Here is an 18,104-nt window from a genome sequence, read left to right as displayed (position 1 = left end):
CATCTTAAAAAGAAAAGCAGTCTTCAGGAAAGAGGCTCCCACTGGCACAGCAGCATGGTTGTTTGGAAAGGAACTGCCCTCCGATTGGATTCCAGGCCCATGCCATGGGAAGGAATAAATATCTAGCACTGGAAACCTAGGTACAAGCCTAAGACTAGGGAAAGTTGTCAAACCTAGGGAGGAACTTTCTCCCTAGGCCATGCTAAATGGATGTGCTACCAAACTGCATCTAACTATTTATGCTTATGTGGTATATCAGTGCTGTTCTCAACTGTGGTCAGAGAATCATTTGTGTACAGTGGTTACTTCAGAGCCTCATGAGTGGTCAAATTGCTGAGAGTAATTGACTTATCCGTAAGCAGGAACCTCAGTACCACTCACTGTCAGTCCCAGGAAAAGTCACAGAAAAGGAAAGGATGTAAGAGATGGAGGATGGGCAGGTTTGAGAAGTGCCGTCTTCTCTCAAGACATAGCAATAACATTACAAATACACAGCTACGGCTACCTGCACACATGTCCACAAAGGGTAGGACATGAAAACAGGAAGGTGAAGTTTTGGGAAGAAGTGTGCAAGATCGGGAGGCGATGAAGGGGACAATACATTACACTCACATGTGTGTATTTTGTTAAATGCTTGTGTTAGAGAGAAACCCAGGTGATACAACAGCCGAGAAGCATGTAGAAACAGAGAGGATACGCAGAGACAGGGGAGCACCAGCCCCCTTCTCCAACCAGTCCACATGTGGTGTGGAGGAGATGAAACCACAAGGCTTGGGCATTGGTTCACTCTGAGGTGAGCCCAGCCTGCGGTGCTCTCTGGGGCCAGCAGTGGTCCATGTGGGAAGATATGAAGCTTCCGCCTCAGTCCACACTGGCCCAGCAATCAGCCCACACTGGATAGTTCTGGCATAGCAATCAGCCCACACTGGCTCAGCTTGCAGCCCACATGCAGTCTTATGTAGAACAGTGGGGAAGACTAGAGTGAGATAGCCTTTACCCCAGTAGACTAGCCAAAGAATTAAAGGACACCAGGGATCCAGGCAAGGCTGAAGAATAGTTATATTTACATAACAGAAAAGTCATGACTGCAACACATTCAATACCCACGGAAAATTGTTAAGGGATAGACACATGAATCTGTGGTAGAGAGGAGAGAGGCCAGCTACTGGCTAAAAGCCCAGAAAATTTAGTCAATAAAATTATAGAAGGTGATCTCCTAAATTTAGGGAAAGAAATGACATATAAGCATATGAAACTTTTAGGACTCAGGTAATTACGGTCAGAAACACACCTATCCACATCACATTGTAGTTAATTCTAGGAATAGATAAGAGAATACTGACCGTTGTGAGAGAGAGGTGCTGGACTCTTGCAAAGGCAGACAAGAGAAGGAATACGGAAGGAACAGAAAGTGCTGAGAGAATGGGAAATGACCTCATTCGAGCCCTGAAACACCAGAGCTGCCCCCCAAAGACTGCCATGCCCTACTGTAAAAGTCAAGGGAGATGTGAAGACCTCCCATGATACACATGTCTCAAAGCAATTCATGGTCACCAAGCCGGCACTTCAGGAGACAGTTACATGGAATCTGTACCCAGGCAGGAATGAGAAAAACAATCACAAGAGGTCAGAAAAAAAAACAAACAAAAAACAAAAACCAGAAACAAAACACCTCTCATGAAAGAACAGATTAAGATTTGAGACAGGAAAAAATCAGACAGGGTGATAATAACCCAGCAGATGTCTAATATGGATAACTTGGTAAAACCATATCAAATGTAACCCTGTGTGTAAGCAGGGCTGGCTCCCATGTTAAAAGACTGATTGGATTAGAAAGAAATATGAGACAGTTTGCTATCTAAAGGGCAAATTTTACAGAGAAGATTTGACACAAAATTAGAAGGCATAAGGAAACTCACTATACATTAATAATAGGAGCAATCTAGTTATACACAATCTTGAAGATGTTTAATGACTGTACATAAATGCATGGACCTTTAATTCACCCACTATCATAAGATGAGCACTGTGAGTTTAAAGGACAGACAGGTCCCACACAGTACCAGTGGGTGATTTCGACGCTGAACTTTCACCAACAGACGAACCATCCAGGCAAGAAAATTAAAATAGAAACTGCAAGGTTAAATCGTGCCGTGGATCAAGTCATGTACAGACTGTCCCATCTGGCAACTTCAGAGCAACTCCTGTCAGCAGCCCAACTTTGTCAAAGCCCAAACTTTGTCAAAAGAGATTCTGTTTAGAACATGAAACAAGTTGCCACAAATGCAAAAACTCAGAACAATATTCTGTGCCTTATCAACTGAAATACAACTAAAAAGAAATAGCAAGAAATCTACAGAAACTTAGATTAGCACACACACACACACACACACACACACACACACTAAAGTCACTGGCATTTTATTGAACATATTCTTAAAAACAACACTTTTCCTCTAACCCAACAGTCCCTTCCACAATGGCAGGGGATAAGACACAGTACCCCTGCCTGCTAAAGCCTGACCCAGCGTACTGTGTTTCCAGGGCTCGTTCCCTTCCACAGCCCAGCAGATTCCATTACCTACAGGATTTCAAGACCGTTCATTGTCGTGCTTCCTAACGACTCCCACGTGTCTACTGTGAAAAGCACACCAGGCAGCTTCCTGACACACATTTGCTGAAGGAAATTCGCTGACACGTGGACAGCTCCCAGTTGGCACCCAAGCACAGTTCGGAAGCAGGGCTGCAGCACACCTGCTGATGTGTGCCCACCTTTCTCTGGGGTCTCTCCTCTGCAATCCCAAGGCCTTCTTGACCTGGTCCCATCTCCCCAACCTATTCAAAAGTATGAACTTGTAGCATGGATTTAAGCCAAAGGTCAGTGTTGTTCTCTCTCCCTCTTATTCTCTATCCTACCTTAAAGGTAGCTTAGAGATCAGTTCTATTTCCTGTCTGGTTCTTACTCTTTGCAGTCTCCAACCAGGTGATTTGGTGATCTGCCCTGTTACTGCATAGGGGGAGTGGTTATAAACAGTTGCTCCGAGGACGTGCACACGCTCCCTCCAGCTAAGGTGCATGAGCAAAGTGCTGCTGTCTGCTCTGTGATCCGGGGTGAGGAGAGTTTGTTCAAGGCCAGGCATTTATACTTTCTCTGAAATACTCCATTAATTTTTCTAAAGGTAAAATTATCAGGAACGACGCCCGAGGGCAAACACAGGCATCTAAGTGTTTTTCGTCTTTCCTGTGGACAGGGGTGGGAGTCAAATCCCTGGGCCTCTGTTCTCAGGAAAGGCAAAGACTATTTCAAAGAGTCCTCACTTGTGAACACTCTTGGTCCCCACACCATGGTCACCTGGGTCAACCCCAAGCCTAGGCTTAGTGTCAGCAATTGGTATTCTTACTCTGTTCCTAAAATGCACTGTCAACTTCTGCTGGCATTCATGACCTTCACTCGCTACACCTCTGTTCTTTGACAGGATTCTTTGTTTACTTCTTTATTTTTGATTCAGAGAATGGTTTCTACAGAATGGTGGTGTTAACCCCATTTACCTGCCCACTCTCCTCTACAAGCTCCTCCTCAGTAACATGGTGTGGAGCCCTTAGATGTCAGCTGAGGGAAGAAGAATGGAAAGTTCCTTTCCTGAGTCACAGGATATTGGATTGCAAATGCATCTCAGGGATCGTCAGCGTCTTAGGGATCGTTAATGTCTTAGTGATCATCTTGTCTGGCTTTTGTTTTAGGTGAAGAAATGTATAAGTGGTATGGGCTTCCTATGGGTAACACTCCCTACCCTACACTCTTAGGTCATAACTCTAAAGTCCTCCTGTAAATATTCCTTTACCCTGTGTCTTGGTGTGTGCTCCCACCTGAAGACACTGTCCATAAATCCTTCTCTCCACCATGCTGGGGGAGACCCTTCTCCTGCTTCTCTTTTCTCTACCAACCCCAGCACTGTTGGTCTCTGCTCTTCTCAGCTATGTCTCTTACTTCCTCCAGATAAGAAGGGCCTCTGGGCTACAAATACACACAGCTGAAGGTGATGGAATTTGGGGGAACACCTGAAGAAAACACATCCTGAGAGGTTAAGCAAGCCACTTCAACAGCAGCACACCTCATTGTCATCACTGAATAACTTACGGAACTCTGCGGACCATAGTCCACCTTCCTACCTCCTGTACTGAACCTTAGATTTAGGATGAAAGCAAAAGGAACCAAACAAAACAGGGGGTCAGGGGTGCTGGACGTCATCTGCAGGCTCAAGAAACCCTTCTAGGTGTTGCTCTTGATTCGTCTCCACCATTGGCAACCTCTAGGACCTTGTTTAGGTGTTAATTGTTCTCAGGCCTTTGGGAGATGAGACTCATTATCTGTTCTGCACTGAAGAGTAGGTTCAGGTGTAGTTGACCTGTGGAAATGAGGTGCTCTTTGCCATGTGCCTCCTTCCGAGCAGCTTTTCTCTGTACCCTAAGTTTGACCCTCTCTGTTCTTTCTTGTCAAAATACAGAGAAACACATTGTGTTGATTGGATAAAAGAACTATTTGTTGATAACAAAAATGGTAGGCCCTGGTTGGACCCACTGAGGAGATCCTGACGTTAGAGTCAGATGCTAGCAATCTCTGGCTCCTGTGCTACTGTGTGGACCTGGAAGCATTGCCAATTCCTGCTGTAGAAAAGCTGCCCGGATCCTCTCTAGTACACCGAATGGAATGACCCTCTTGGAGTCAGTGGTTTGAATCCACTCAGGCATTTGGACACTTGGTTCCCAGTTGGAGTTGTTTAAAGAGCTCCAGGGAGAGTATCCTTGCTGGAGGAAGTACATGTGGAAGCTGGCTTTGAGAGGTCATAGCCTGGCCTTTCTTCTAGCTTGCTCCTTCTGTTTGTGTTTGGGGCCAAGGAATGATCTCTTGGCTTCCTGCCTGCTTCCTTGCCTTCCCCTTGACGCTCTGCTCCCCGCTGTCTATCATGGACTCATCCCTCTGCAATAGTAAACAAGGAGAGCTTTCCTCCTTAAGGTCCCTGTGTCATGGTGCTGTGTCCCAGCAACAGAAACATCAATACAGAGTTACTCAACAAACCCAGCTGAGCCAAGAACAAACCAGCACTGTCAACTCCATACGGTCTTTCCTCCCTTGTCACCCAGCGGCTTTCTCAGGCTCTGAGGAAGAAGAGTGTGTCAAGGGCCATGCAGAAGGAACAACAAACAGCCTTAGAAACTCATGGAACGCAGACCACTGGTTAGCACAACAAGACGGGTATTCCTTGGAGGAGAGGCAGTGCCTGAGGACTAGGAGTCCTGAGGCCTTAAGGCTGTTGCAATGTTTTGTTCTGTTTGTTGTCTTTATAACCTCTCGATCTAAGAATGGTGTGAAAAGTCTACGGGGCTTCCCTGGCACTCTAGTAATTATTGATGACCAGCACCACTTAAAAATATTTGGAAAAAAATGTTAGTGAAGCTAGGTGAAGATGTTTTAGTTAATGGGCTTGATGTGGAAAATCCTAGGGAGCGATATGAAGTTCAGAAAGGCACATTCTTATTAGTTACTTTTTGAGGTCAAGGGACAAGAACCACAGCAGCTTGACCGGCACTAACTGCCATGCCCCTTTCCCTAAAGCTGGGCTTTCGTCAAGTGATGGTTGATTTCTCATACCCTCTTTTGCACTCAGCTTCCTGATATGGTTTTAGTAAAATTTGCTGATGTGTAGATGTTTATTCTGAGGATTTAAAGTAAAAAGGACTGGATTTTTTAAATATAAAAGTTTAGATTTGAGATTCTTTTAAGTTTTATGGGATTGCTTTTAAAGATAGATAATAAAATAATGGACACTTTCTTTGTAGTTGCAAATTGCAGCCTGCAAGTGAGAGAAACTGGCTGAGAAAATTACTTTGCTTGCCCATACCTTGTTAATCTATAACAAGTTACTTAGTTACGAATATGGATTCTTGCAAATGATTTGTTTTCTTTACCTGTACTATATAATTATTTTTATGTAAAGGGAAACACTGTTTTTTGATAACCATTCACTAAAATAATGGAATGTAGTCACACTATAATTTTTATACTGCTTAAAAGATTTTGCTGGGATATATAAACTGTGGGAGAAAAAACTAAAGTTGTTGGAGTCTGCTTGTTGGAGTTTGCTCCATTTGCCTAATATGTATATATGTATATATGTATATGTGTATATGTGTATATGTGTATATGTGCATACGTGCATATGTGTATATGTGTATGTGTATATGTGCATACGTGCATATGTGTATATGTGTATGTGTATATGTGTATATGTATATATGTATATGTATATATGCACATATGATGTGTATGTATATATGTATGTATATGTATATATGTATATGTGTATATATGTATATATGTATATATGATGTATGCACATATGTAGGGTTGGTTGGAGCTTTGCTTCATCCACCCAATGTGTGAATGTGTGTTTATGTATGTATGTATGCATGAATGTATGCATTTTTGTGTATTTATTGCCGCTTGTCTTGCTTCATCAGTTCACTGTGTGTGTGTGTGTGTGTGTGTGTGTGTGTGTGTGTGTGCATGAGTCTTTCCTCTCTTTTGACTTTTTCCCTTGCCAGTTCCCAAAAGTTCAAAGAGTTCAGTGTCTCTTCTCTGGTTTCGGCGAGTACCAACCAGCCCCAGGGGATCTAGGTTATTTTTACTCTCAGAGAAAAGACTTAGTGATCAGTTGCCCACTCTAAGGACCCCAGCCAAACCAGGGAGGATTTCAGTGGCCCCAGTCAGTCGCCAACTCTATATCCTGTCTCAGTTTACCCTGGATGTCAAAGCCAGTCTTTGACCAGAGTGCCGGGTAACACTGGGAGCCTGTGCTAAGAAAATGTGGCCCTCACATCCCCTCAGGGCTTAGCATCACTGTACAGGTGTTCACCCTGGTGCATGGTGTCAGACCTGGTGAACTGGGTTGGCCCTAGCAAGGGTTTATAGCTTTGGATTTGTTTACCGTTCATGTTCTATATACTACATATGCAGTGCATTGTTAGCTTACGAACCACAACGAGGTTTTGGCTTAACCGGTGCTGAATACCTGAAAGCCGCTCACCTCCCTTCTCTGAACACCATTCTCACTTTTGAGTAGATAACGTATATAGCCCAGTGTTCTAAAGCTCATGTTCCTTGTCTAGTCTGTTCTGTGTCCACCATCATTTGAACCTTCTTTTTCCCTCTTTGAGGCCACAGAGTTTCTTGGTCAGTGTCATCTCCAACTGCACTGCTTTGCACTGGGCCCTGTGCATAATATATATTATATCTTTCAGTTTAGTTCTTTTTTTTTTTTTAGCAGGTTCAACAATTAGAACTTCACTTTATATATATATATATATTTTATTAACTTGAGTATTTCTTATATACATTTCAAGTGTTATTCCCTTTCCCGGTTTCCGGGCAAACATCCCCCTCCCCCCTCCGCTTCCTTATGGGTGTTCCCCTCCCAACTCTCCCCCCATTGCCGCCCTCCACCCATAGACTAGTTCACTGGGGGTTCAGTCTTAGCAGGACCCAGGGCTTCCCCTTCCACTGGTGCTCTTACTAGGATATTCATTGCTACCTATGGGGTCAGAGTCCAGGGTCAGTCCATGTATAGTCTTTAGGTAGTGGCTTAGTCCCTGGAAGCTCTGCTTGCTTGGCATTGTTGTACTTTTGGGGTCTCGAGCCCCTTCAAGCTCTTCCAGTTCTTTCTCTGATTCCTTCAATAGAGGACCTATTCTCAGTTCAGTGGTTTGCTGCTGGCATTCGCCTCTGTATTTGCTGTATTCTGGCTGTGTCTCTCAGGAGCGATCTACATCCGGCTCCTGTCGGTCTGCACTTCTTTGCTTCATCCATCTTGTCTAATTGGGTGGCTGTATATGTATGGGCCACATGTGGGGCAGGCTCTGAATGGGTGTTCCTTCAGTCTCTGTTTTAATCTTTGCCTCTCCCTTCCCTGCCAAGGGTATTCTTTTTCCTCATTTAAAGAAGGAGTGAAGCATTCACATTTTGATCATCCGTCTTGAGTTTCCTTTGTTCTAGGGATCTAGGGTAATTCAAGCATTTGGGCTAATAGCCACTTATCAATGAGTGCATACCATGTATGTCTTTCTGTGATTGGGTTAGCTCACTCAGGATGATATTTTCCAGTTCCAACCATTTGCCTACGAATTTCATAAACTCGTTTTTGATAGCTGAGTAATATTCCATTGTGTAGATGTACCACATTTTCTGTATCCATTCCTCTGTTGAAGGGCATCTGGGTTCTTTCCATTTTCTGGCTATTATAAATAAGGCTGCGATGAACATAGTGGAGCACGTGTCTCTTTTATATGTTGAGGCATCTTTTGGGTATATGCCCAAGAGAGGTATAGCTGGATCCTCAGGCAGTTGAATGTCCAATTTTCTGAGGAACCTCCAGACTGATTTCCAGAATGGTTTTACCAGTCTGCAATCCCACCAACAATGGAGGAGTGTTCCTCTTTCTCCACATCCTCGCCAGCATCTGCTGTCACCTGAGTTTTTGATCTTAGCCAATCGCACTGGTGTGAGGTGAAATCTCAGGGTTGTTTTGATTTACATTTCCCTTATGACTAAAGATGTTGAACATTTCTTTAGGTGTTTCTCAGCCATTCGGCATTCCTCAGCTGTGAATTCTTTGTTTAGCTCTGAACCCCATTTTTTAATAGGGTTATTTGTTTCCCTGCGGTCTAACTTCTTGAGTTCTTTGTATATTTTGGATATAAGGCCTCTATCTGTTGTAGGATTGGTAAAGATCTTTTCCCAATCTGTTGGTTGCCGTTTTGTCCTAACCACAGTGTCCTTTGCCTTACAGAAGCTTTGCAGTTTTATGAGATCCCATTTGTCGATTCTTGATCTTAGAGCATAAGCCATTGGTGTTTTGTTCAGGAAATTTTTTCCAGTGCCCATGTGTTCCAGATGTTTCCCTAGTTTTTCTTCTATTAGTTTGAGTGTGTCTGGTTTGATGTGGAGGTCCTTGATCCACTTGGACTTAAGCTTTGTACAGGGTGATAAGCATGGATCGATCTGCATTCTTCTACATGTTGCTCTCCAGTTGAACCAGCACCATTTGCTGAAAATGCTATCTTTTTTCCATTGGATGGTTTTGGCTCCTTTGTCAAAAATCAAGTGACCATAGGTGTGTGGGTTCATTTCTGGGTCTTCAATTCTATTCCATTGGTCTATCTGTCTGTCTCTGTACCAATACCATGCAGTTTTTATCACTATTGCTCTGTAATACTGCTTGAGTTCAGGGATAGTGATTCCCCCTGAAGTCCTTTTATTGTTGAGGATAGCTTTAGCTATCCTGGGTTTTTTGTTATTCCAGATGAATTTGCAAATTGTTCTGTCTAACTCTTTGAAGAATTGGATTGGTATTTTGATGGGGATTGCATTGAATCTGTAGATTGCTTTTGGTAAAATGGCCATTTTTACTATATTAATCCTGCCAATCCATGAGCATGGGAGATCTTTCCATCTTCTGAGGTCTTCTTCAATTTCTTTCCTCAGTGTCTTGAAGTTCTTATTGTACAGATCTTTTACTTGCTTGGTTAAAGTCACACCGAGGTACTTTATATTATTTGGGTCTATTATGAAGGGTGTCGTTTCCCTAATTTCTTTCTCGGCTTGTTTCTCTTTTGTGTAGAGGAAGGCTACTGATTTATTTGAGTTAATTTTATACCCAGCCACTTTGCTGAAGTTGTTTATCAGCTTTAGTAGTTCTCTGGTGGAACTTTTGGGATCACTTAAATATACTATCATGTCATCTGCAAATAGTGATATTTTGACCTCTTCTTTTCCGATCTGTATCCCTTTGATCTCCTTTTGTTGTCTGATTGCTCTGGCTAGAACTTCAAGAACCATATTGAATAAGTAGGGAGAGAGTGGGCAGCCTTGTCTAGTCCCTGATTTTAGTGGGATTGCTTCAAGTTTCTCTCCATTTAGTTTAATGTTAGCAACTGGTTTGCTGTATATGGCTTTTGCTATGTTTAGGTATGGGCCTTGAATTCCTATTCTTTCCAGGACTTTTATCATGAAGGGGTGTTGAATTTTGTCAAATGCTTTCTCAGCATCTAATGAAATGATCATGTGGTTTTGTTCTTTCAGTTTGTTTATATAATGGATCACGTTGATGGTTTTCCGTATATTAAACCATCCCTGCATGCCTGGGATGAAGCCTACTTGGTCATGGTGGATGATTGTTTTGATGTGCTCTTGGATTCGGTTTGCCAGAATTTTGTTGAGTATTTTTGCGTCGATATTCATAAGGGAAATTGGTCTGAAGTTCTCTTTCTTTGTTGTGTCTTTGTGTGGTTTAGGTATAAGAGTAATTGTGGCTTCGTAGAAGGTATTCGGTAGTGCTCCATCTGTTTCAATTTTGTGGAATAGTTTGGATAATATTGGTATGAGGTCTTCTATGAAGGTTTGGTAGAATTCTGCACTAAACCCGTCTGGACCTGGGCTCTTTTTGGTTGGGAGACCTTTAATGACTGCTTCTATTTCCTTAGGAGTTATGGGGTTGTTTAACTGGTTTATCTGTTCCTGATTTAACTTCGGTACCTGGTATCTGTCTAGGAAATTGTCCATTTCCTGAAGATTTTCAAATTTTGTTGAATATAGGTTTTTATAGTAAGATCTGATGATTTTTTGAATTTCCTCTGAATCTGTAGTTATGTCTCCCTTTTCATTTCTGATTTTGTTAATTTGGACGCACTCTCTGTGTCCTCTCGTTAGTCTGGCTAAGGGTTTATCTATCTTGTTGATTTTCTCAAAGAACCAACTTTTGGTTCTGTTGATTCTTTCTATGGTCCTTTTTGTTTCTACTTGGTTGATTTCAGCTCTGAGTTTGATTATTTCCTGCCTTCTACTCCTCCTGGGTGTATTTGCTTCTTTTTGTTCTAGAGCTTTTAGGTGTGCTGTCAAGCTGCTGACATATGCTCTTTCCTGTTTCTTTCTGCAGGCACTCAGTGCTATGAGTTTTCCTCTTAGCACAGCTTTCATTGTGTCCCATAAGTTTGAGTATGTTGTATCTTCATTTTCATTAAATTCTAAAAAGTTTTTAATTTCTTTCTTTATTTCTTCCTTGACCAGGTTATCATTGAGTAGAGCATTGTTCAATTTCCACGTATATGTGGGCATTCTTCCCTTACTGTTATTGAAGACCAGTTTTAGGCCGTGGTGGTCCGATAGCACGCATGGGATTATTTCTATCTTCCTGTACCTGTTGAGGCCCGTTTTTTGACCAATTATATGGTCAATTTTGGAGAAAGTACCATGAAGAGGTGAGAAGAAGGTATATCCTTTTGCTTTAGGATAGAATGTTCTATAAATATCCGTTAAGTCCATTTGGCTCATGACTTCTCTTAGTCTGTCGACATCACTGTTTAATTTCTGTTTCCATGATCTGTCCATTGATGAGAGTGGGGTGTTGAAATCTCCCACTATTATTGTGTGAGGTGCAATGTGTGTTTTGAGCTTTAGTAAGGTTTCTTTTACGTATGTAGGTGCCCTTGTATTTGGGGCATAGATATTTAGGATTGAGAGTTTATCTTGGTGGATTTTTCCTTTGATGAATATGAAGTGTCCTTCCTTATCTTTTTTGATGACTTTTAGTTGGAAATTGATTTTATTTGATATTAGAATGGCTACTCCAGCTTGCTTCTTCTGACCATTTGCTTGGAAAGTTGTTTTCCAGCCTTTCACTCTGAGGTAGTGTCTGTCTTTGTCTCTGAGGTGTGTTTCCTGTAGGCAGCAGAATGCAGGGTCCTCGTTGCGTATCCAGTTTGTTAATCTATGTCTTTTTATTGGGGAGTTGAGGCCATTGATATTGAGAGATATTAAGGAATAGTGATTATTGTTTCCCTTTATATTCATATTTGGATGTGAGGTTATGTTTGTGTGCTTTCATTCTCTTTGTTTTGTTGCCAAGACGATTAGTTTCTTGCTTCTTCTAGGGTATATCTTGCCTCCTTATGTTGGGCTTTACCATTTATTATCCTTTGTAGTGCTGGATTTGTAGAAAGATATTGTGTAAATTTGGTTTTGTCATGGAATATCTTGGTTTCTCCATCAATGTTAATTGAGAGTTTTGCTGGATACAGTAACCTGGGCTGGCATTTGTGTTCTCTTAGGGTCTGTATGACATCAGTCCAGGATCTTCTGGCCTTCATAGTTTCTGGCGAGAAGTCTGGTGTGATTCTGATAGGTCTCCCTTTATATGTTACTTGACCTTTTTCCCTTACTGCTTTTAATATTCTTTCTTTATTTTGTGCGTTTGGTGTTTTGACAATTATGTGACGGGAGGTGTTTCTTTTCTGGTCCAATCTATTTGGAGTTCTGTAGGCTTCTTGTATGCCTATGGGTATCTCTTTTTTTAGGTTAGGGAAGTTTTCTTCTATGATTTTGTTGAAGATATTTACTGGTCCTTTGAGCTGGGAGTCTTCACTCTCTTCTATACCTATTATCCTTAGGTTTGATCTTCTCATTGAGTCCTGGATTTCCTGTATGTTTTGGACCAGTAGCTTTTTCCGCTTTACATTATCTTTGACAGTTGAGTCAATGATTTCTATGGAATCTTCTGCTCCTGAGATTCTCTCTTCCATCTCTTGTATTCTGTTGGTGAAGCTTGTATCTACAGCTCCTTGTCTCTTCTTTTGGTTTTCTATATCCAGGGTTGTTTCCATGTGTTCTTTCTTGATTGCTTCTATTTCCATTTTTAATTCCTTCAACTGTTTGATTGTGTTTTCCTGGAATTCTTTCAGGGATTTTTGCGATTCCTCTCTGTAGGCTTCTACTTGTTTATTAATGTTTTCCTGTGTTTCCCTAAGTGTGTTCATGTCTTTCTTGAAGTCCTCCAGCATCATGATCAAATATGATTTTGAAACTAGATCTTGCTTTTCTGGTGTGTTTGGATATTCCATGTTTGTTTTGGTGGGAGAATTGGGCTCCGATGATGTCATGTAGTCTTGGTTTCTGTTGCTTGGGTTCCTGCGCTTGCCTCTCGCCATCAGATTATCTCTAGTGTTACTTTGTTCTGCTATTTCTGAGAGTGGCTAGACTGTCCTATAAGCCTGTGTGTCAGGAGTGCTGTAGACCTGTTTTCCTCTCTTTCAGTTAGTTATGTGGACAGAGTGTTCTGCTTTCGGGTGTGTAGTTTTTCCTCTCTACAGGTCTTCAGCTGTTCCTGTGGGCCTGTGTCTTGAGTTCACCAGGCAGCTTTCTTGCAGCAGAAAATTTGGTCTTACCTGTGGTCCCGAGGCTCAAGTTCGCTCGTGGGGTGCTGCCCAGGGGCTCTCTGCAGCGGCAGCAACCAGGAAGACCTGTGCCGCCCCTTCCGGGAGCTTCAGTGCACCAGGGTTCCAGATGATCTTTGGCTTTTTCCTCTGGCGTCCGAGATGTGTGTGCAGGGAGCAGTCTCTTCTGTTTTCCCAGGCTTGTCTGCCTCTCTGAAGGTTTAGCTCTCCCTCCCACGGGATTTGGGTGCAGAGAACTGTTTATCCGGTCTGTTTCTTTCAGGTTCCGGCGGTGTCTCAGGCAGGTGTCCTGCCGCTCCTGGGCCCTCCCCCATGGGAGCCCAGAGGCCTTATACAGTTTCCTCTTGGGCCAGGGATGTGGGCAGGGGTGAGCAGTGTTGGTGGTCTCTTCCGCTCTGCAGCCTCAGGAGTGCCCACCTGACCAGGCGGTTGGGTCTCTCTCTCACCGGGTCTGGCCAGTTTAGTTCTTTTATGGGATTCCTGATCTGTGAGTGAGTGAGTCTTTGATTCTTTCTATTACTATAATTATTATAATAAATTTTATTAACCATTTTCCTGGTTTCTTGTCCATAACCCCCTTTCCCATTCTCCCTCCCTCTGCTTTTATGAAGGTTCCCCCGCCAACCCTTCCCACCTCCCCGCCCTGACATTCCCCTACACTGAGGCATCAAGTTCTTGTTCCTTTTCCTGGTGTTATTTTTCTGATGACTTGGATTGTCCAACTTTTATATGATAGATTTTGTTTTATTTTATTATATTTTATTTTGCTAAAAATTTAAGTCATTCCCTAAAAGGGCAGACTGACCCCAATGATTACATTATACAAGAAAAAGAAGGAAGAGAAAGAGAGGAGGAGGAAGAGGAGGGGAGCAGGAAGAAGAGGAGAGGAAGAAGAAGAGGAGGAAGCAAATTGAGCCTGTATGCTTTCCAGATTAAAATTTATGTATGGTAGGGAGTTGGGGGGTGGGAGCAAGGAAATGGTGAGAAAGAAAAACTTGAAGATTGGCAAGGAATGTGGGTGATCAGATTCTTTACCCAGACTTTCACTGGGAAATGCCAGCATGGAGAAGGCAAGGTTTCCAGCACGGACTTTCTTGCCTTCTGGGACAGACGTAATGTGTCTGTGCCCACAGGCTCATGTGCTCATGTGTTTAGACATTTGTTTTCTACCTGGTCGCAGATGTTTTAGGAGGCAGAGCTGTGCTGGAGGAAGTGGTCACTCCTTCTCCTTTGAGATGCTAGAAGGCCCAGCAGCAAGCCTCCTCCGCCATCATCTTCGTGGGACAGAACAGCTCATATGTGAGCCATGATAATAAACCTCTCCTCCCTCAAGTGCCTTTGCCAGTTATTGGGTTAAAGTACAGAAATGTCACAAATACTCCTCCCATTGTTGCATCCTGGAAAACAGGAATGTGAGGATTAGCCTAGCTTGGGCTCAGGAGTTTATCCTGGGTGAGTCTCAGATGAGGGAAGCCAGTGTTCACATAGGATTTGTTTGTTTGTTTGTTTTTTTTTTAAGATGTCTGTCAGGCATTTCTTTTTAAAGGTTTATTTTTTATTAATTTAATATATATGAGTGCTCTATCTGCATGCACATCTGCTTGTCGTAAGAGGGTATCAGACCTCATTACAGATGGTTGTGAGCCACCATGTGCTTGAACTCAGCACCTCCGGAAGAGCAGGCAGTGCTCTTAACCTCTGAACCATCTCTCCAGCCCCCACATAGGATTTTTTTTTAACCTTTCAGCTTTGTTTGTAGGGTTCTAGCATAGCCACAAGGCGTCATGGGTTTTATTTGCATGGCATATTTCTCTAGGATAAAACAAGGGAGGCTCTGGGTTTTCCCAACACAATAAAACCAAAAACACAGAGAGCCAGAAACTGAGGTGCTGGGAGGGAGTGGAGCTGCTTCATGAGCATGTTTAAGGGAAAGCATTCACTGTTGAGAGTGGCAAAGGTCAGCACAGTTTTCTTTTTTTTTTTCTTTTTTTCTTTTTTTTCCTTTTCTTTTTTTTTTAAATATATATTTTTTTTATTAACTTGAGTATTTCTTATATACATTTCAAGTGTTATTCCCTTTCCCGGTTTCCGGGCAAACATCCCCCTCCCCCCTCCCCTTCCTTATGGGTGTCCCCCTCCCAACCCTCCCCCCATTGCCGCCCTCCCCCTACCAGTCTAGTTCACTGGGGGTTCAGTCTTAGCAGGACCCAGGGCTTCCCCTTCCACTGGTGCTCTTACTAGGATATGCATTGCTACCTATGAGGTCAGAGTCCAGGGTCAGTCCATGTATAGTCTTTGGGTAGGGGCTTCAAGAGATTCCTTCAAAGGAACCAAGCCCACAAGGGGAACGGCACCATTCCCACTACAACTATGACCTTGCTATTGTGGCTCCCTAATCAATGCTCCTTAAAAATCAGCAGACATGGGGTGATATCAGGGAGAAGCCTGCTCTTTTCTGAAGGCAATGGGTCTTGGTGAGAGGGAATATTCAGGGATGAGGCAGGGTAGGAGAGAAGGGAGGGAGGTTGCAGCTGGGATGTATAGTATGAGAGAAGAATAAAAAATAAAAAACAAATTAAAAAAAAGCATACAAGTTGTATATATTTTTGTCAGTACAGGGCACTATTTTGAGTCAGGTATATAATGTATTGTGTGCTAGTTAGGGTGCTTAGTTCTTCTTTCCCTTTTACCATTAACTTTCCGAGAGATTGGGAATCTGAGAACATTCCTCTTCTAGCTCTTCGTAAAACACACAGTTGAGTTTTGTAAACCTCAGTCACACCGCTGTACTGCCTGCCAAGCAGCAGAACTCATTCCAGGCATCTAGCTAGTGTTTGGGTTCTGTTATCCCAGTGGCCTCTGTCGCCTTCCTCTTCCCAGCCTCCCTTAGCTTTGTCTGTCCTCTGAATTCCCCTCTTCCATTTAACCTTGCCTTGTCCCTGAGCTCTCTTGGTGTGTGTGCAAGTAGCTGGCTCCAGTCTTCAGCGTGTGGTTCACACTCATGAACACTCCACTTCCTCACTGCTCTCTGTCTGCTCTTTGTAAACCAATGGCTGAGGCAGGTCCTTCATGTACATAGAATCCTGCTTAAATTTTTAAAAGATTTATTTATTTTATGTATGTGTGTGCACTGTCACTGTCTTCAGACACACCAGAGGAGGGCACCGGATCCTGTTAGATGGTTGTGAGCCACTATGTGGTTGCTGGGAATTGAACTCAGGACAGCAGTCAATGCTCTTAACCACTGAACCATCTCTCCAGCCCCCCTGCTTGTTTTTTTAAATTTAAATTTATTTATTTTTACTTATTCACTTTACATCCCACTCACTGCCCCCTTCCAGTCTCTCTTTCCCACAATCCTTCCCCTCCTTCTCTTCTGAGTTGGTGGGGCCCCCTGAGCATCCGCTGACCCTAGCAGTTCAAGTATCTGCGAGGCTAGGTGCTTCCTTTCCCACTGAGGCCAGACAAGGCAGCCCAGCTAGAACAACCTATCCCACAGACAGGCAACAGCTTCTGGGATAGGCCCCGTTCCAGTTGTTCAGGACCCACATGAAGGCCAAGCTGCACACCTGCTGCATATGTGCTGGAGGCCTAGGTCTGGCTCATGTATGTGTTTTGCTTGGTGGCTCAGACTCTGGGAGTCCCAAGAGTCCAGTTTAGTTGACTGCTGGCCTTTCTGTGGAGTTCCCATCCCCTTTAGGGCCCACAATCCTTCCTTCTCTTCTTCCATAAGAGTCCCCAAGCTCCATCCACTGTTTGGCTGTGGGTGTCTGCATCTGTCTGAGTCAGATGCCGGGTGGAGCCCCTCAGAGGACAACATGCTCCTGTCTATATGACTAAGGGGTCTGATGGAGGTGGAGGAGAGGCGACCGGAGGGTGGACATGCCCTGGGAGAGCAGGCTGCTCAGGGCAGCTTCTCCTGCTTGTACTATAATGGAAGACAGAAATTGAGTGGACTGGATGGAGGGGAGGTGGGGAGAAACTGGGAGGAGTAGAAAGAGGGAAATGATAGTCAGGATACATTACACGAGGAAGAAAACTATCTTCAATAAATGGGGGAAAAGAAAAGAAAAGAAGAAACAGTGGGAGAGAAATTGAATTCAGTTTTCAGGTCTAAAATTCTGTGAAAATTTCATTAGAATTGGCAGCTTCAATAGGCTTGTTAAGATCTACAAGGATGTGAGGTTTTTAGTCCTTCAAAGGAGTTTTTAATTCCTTAGAATTCTTATAAGACGTTTTATTCTGTCCCTTTGTGTTATTTGAGCAGGGTCATAGGAAGGCTAAAATCATTTCAGATCAAACTGATACTGGAAAAGCTGGTACATTCTGTGACTCCTTGCATGCTTGAAAAATGAAGATCTCAAACCCCCATTTCCACTGTGTGACCACAAGCTCAGCACGTCGACTTTTGTCTAGTTCTGCGAACCATCCCATTTACTGCCATCCTAAGGAGTCCCTGTCGACTTCCCTTTCCAAAGAGGCTTCTACTGTCTGTTCTGTCTTCCCCCGTGTGAAATTCTTTCTTTCGGGGGTGTTCTACATGCTCCTCACAGCCCTAATGGACACCGTCCTATGTCCTCCCCACAGCGTCCATGGTTCTGTTAGCAAATTGAAATTTTAAATCTCAAAACAAGGAAACGCAGCTGGCAAGGCTCACCGCACTCATCTGTGAGTCTCCTCTTGGGCATCTCTTAAAGGTTGAACTTGATTCACAAAAGCTGCTGAGACCAAACTGGCTACTCTAGATTTTTCCCTGCCCACATTTCCATTTCCAAGATTAATTGAGATGTCACCCAGGAGGTAATAAAGAGATGACAATATTG

The 18,104-nt window shown here is 43.2% G+C and overlaps 1 protein-coding gene; it reads right to left on the bottom strand.

The window, feature by feature from the left end:
- The window catches only part of Erich1 (glutamate-rich 1), a gene marked incomplete at its 5' end in the record, with an annotated part of 52,793,804 nt that overhangs the window by 4,837,800 nt on the left and 47,937,900 nt on the right, over nucleotides 1-18,104 (bottom strand).

This window comes from Rattus norvegicus, chromosome 16 (assembly GCF_021556685.1).
Source record: "Rattus norvegicus strain SHRSP/BbbUtx chromosome 16, alternate assembly SHRSP_T2T, whole genome shotgun sequence".
NCBI classification, from domain to species: domain Eukaryota; kingdom Metazoa; phylum Chordata; class Mammalia; order Rodentia; family Muridae; genus Rattus; species Rattus norvegicus.
Note: the sequence above shows the minus strand (reverse complement) of the source record. Positions and strands in the feature narration are given on the sequence as shown.